Here is a 3006-nt window from a genome sequence, read left to right as displayed (position 1 = left end):
ACCATTCTAAACATACATAACTTGTGTAAAAATTTTACATCTGCATATTGTCTACCTCAAGATGAAAACAGATAACTCCCTAAAAATATTAACTGGCTCTAATCCCCTAACATTAAACATAAAAAACCACATGAGAAATATAGGAATTCAAATAAAAGTAACAGATTTTTATCAAATTAAAAACCTGTCATAAATGATAAAGAAGAAAACTACTTGTGGGGCAGCATGGAGAAAAAATGATCTACTGTGTAAATTTTAGAATGAGACTGATGAAAGTTGAAAGACTGGTTAATTTTCTCCTCCTTCTCTTACTTCAGTTTCATCTCCTTGGGTATCTGATGTCCACAATGTCAAGCCATTTCTCAGTAGTTACAAAACTAGTGTGCTGTCTTCGTATGGCTCTGCACTAAATGTGTCAAATTCAGCAATGGCTTTATCAAAAGCTGTCTTTGTAAGAGAGCAGGCTTTATCTGGGGAGTTCAGAATCTCATAATGGAATACAGAAAAATTAAGGGCCAGACCCAATCTGGTAGGATATGTTGGTTGCATTTCCTTTTTGCTGATTTCAAAAGCTTCTCTGTATGCTTACTGTGACTGATCCACAATCTATTTCTTCTCATCACCAGCAGAAACTTCAGCTACATAACAATAGTAGTATCCTTTTATTTTCAAATAGAAGACTTTGCTCTCTGTGAAGCATTGGGGATCAAGTACATTTGAAAAAAGAGATAGTACTTTATTGCAGATATGTCTTAGCTCAGTCTCAATTTTATCTCTGTACTCTTGAGCTAAATACTTTTTTTTTTTTTTAGCACCTTCCCTCATTTGTTTAATACTTAAAAGACCCTCCAAGATGACCTATGGGCTCCTTCAACAATTTTATAAGTAATTGAATGAAGATTCCTCTCCTCATTGGATAATCCAGCTCCTTGCTCAGTGATAGACTTCATGCAGGCTGCCATGTCATCATATTGCTCAGCTTGCTCCACTAGTTTGGCCTTCTGAACAAACTCATATTTATCCATGACCCAAGAATATTTGAATATTTATTCATGACTGGATGTTCTGTGTCTGGAGTGGGTGGTGGCAGATGAACTGGGGCTTAGCAGTCTCTGGGTAGCACTGGTGGCAGGAGCGAGGCTGAGATTCTACAATTAATTGTCATTTTTTTTTATGCATGTACATATTTATTTTTAAATATTTAAAAAATTTCCATAGCTTTTGAGGTACAAGTGGTTTTTGGTTACACATATGAATTGTATAGTGGTGAAGTCTAATATTTAAGTGCACCGTCAACAGAGCAGTGTACATTGTACTCAATATGTAGTTTATTCCTCACCCGCCTCTGAACCTCTGCCTTCTGAGTCTTCAAAGTACATTATACCACTCTTTATGTGTATACATACACATGGCTTAGCTCCCACTTATAAGTGAGAATATACAGTATTTTTTATCCATTCTTGAGTTACCTAACTTAAAATAATGGCCTCCACCTCCATCCAAGTTCCTGAAAAATACATATTTTATTATTTTTTATGGTTGGGTAGTATTCCATATTGTACATATACCACATTTTCTTTATACACTCATTGGTCAATGGGCACTTAAGTTGGTTCCATATCTCTGTGATTGTGAATTATGCTACAATAAACATGAAGGCAGTTGTCTTTTTGGTTATAATGGCGTGGTGTTTTTTCCTTTGAGTAGATACCCAGTAGCGGGATTCCTGGATTGAACAGTAGATCTACTTTTAGTTCTTTGAGGAATCTCCACTGTCTTTCATAGAGGTTGTACTAGTTTACATTCCCACCAACAGTGTATAAGTGTTCCCTTTCCACCACATTCACACCAACATCTATTGTTTTTAAACTTTTTAATAATAGTCATTCTTGCAGGGGTAAGGTGGTATCTCACTGTGGTTTTAATTTGCATTTCCCTGATGATTAGTGATGTTGAGCATTCTTTCATATGTTCATTGGCCATTTGTATATCTTATTTTGAGAAATGTCTATTCATGTCATTTGCCTACTTTTTAATGGGATTCTTTATTGTTGATTTGTTTATGTTCCTTGTAGATTTTGAATATTAATCCTTTTTCAGATGTATACTTTGCAAATATTTTCTCCCACTCTGTGGATTGTCTGTCTACTCTGCTGATTATTTCTTTTTCTGTGTAGAGGATTTTTAGTTTAATTAGGTCCTATTTATTTATTTATTTATTTATTTATTTATTTATTATTTTGCACTTACTTTTGGGGTCTTAGTCATAAATTCCTTGCCTAGGCCAATGTCCAGAAGATTTTTTCCTAGATTTTCTTCTAGAAATTTTATTGTTTCATGTCTTAGATTTTAATCTTTGCTCCACCTTGAGTTGACTTTTTTTGTAAGATGAGAGATAGGGATCTGGATTCATTCTTCTCTATGTGAAAATCCAGTTTTCTCAGCACCATTTATTAAGTAAAGTGTCCTTTCCCCAATTTATGCTTTTGCATGCTTTGTCAAAGATCATGCTTGTAACTATTTGGTTTTATTTCTGGGTTACATATTCTGTTCCATTAGTCTATGTATTGACTTTTATACCAGTAACATGCTGTTTTCTTTTCTTTTCTTTTCTTTTCTTTTCTTTTCTTTCTTGGTTTCTCTTGCCTGATTGCTCTGGACAGGACTTCCAGTCCCATGTTGAATAGAAGAGCTGAGTATGGGCATCCTTGTCTTGTTCCAGTTCTCAGGGAGAACACTTTCAACTTTTTCCCATATGATGTTGACTGTGGGTTTTTCATATATGCCTTTATTATTTTGAGTTACGTCCCTTCTATGCCTAGTTGGTTGAATTTGTTTTTCTTAAAAGAATGCTGGCTATTAAATGCTTTTTCTGCATCCATTGTGATAATCATATGATTTTTGTTTATAATTCCATTTATGTAATTTATCATATTTATTGACTTGCATATGTTAAACCATCCCTGCATGCCTGGGATGAAATCCACTTGATTGTGGTATATTGTG

General features: G+C 34.4%; 1 pseudogene; it reads right to left on the bottom strand.

The window, feature by feature from the left end:
• Positions 1-288: 288 nt before the first annotated feature.
• On the bottom strand, positions 289-1025 carry LOC126946284 (14-3-3 protein zeta/delta-like; annotated as a pseudogene).
• Between the last annotated feature and the right edge of the window lie 1981 nt (positions 1026-3006).

This window comes from Macaca thibetana, chromosome X (assembly GCF_024542745.1).
Source record: "Macaca thibetana thibetana isolate TM-01 chromosome X, ASM2454274v1, whole genome shotgun sequence".
NCBI lineage: Eukaryota > Metazoa > Chordata > Mammalia > Primates > Cercopithecidae > Macaca > Macaca thibetana.
The sequence above is the reverse complement of the archived record's forward strand: the minus strand, read 5'-3'. Positions and strand labels throughout refer to the sequence as shown.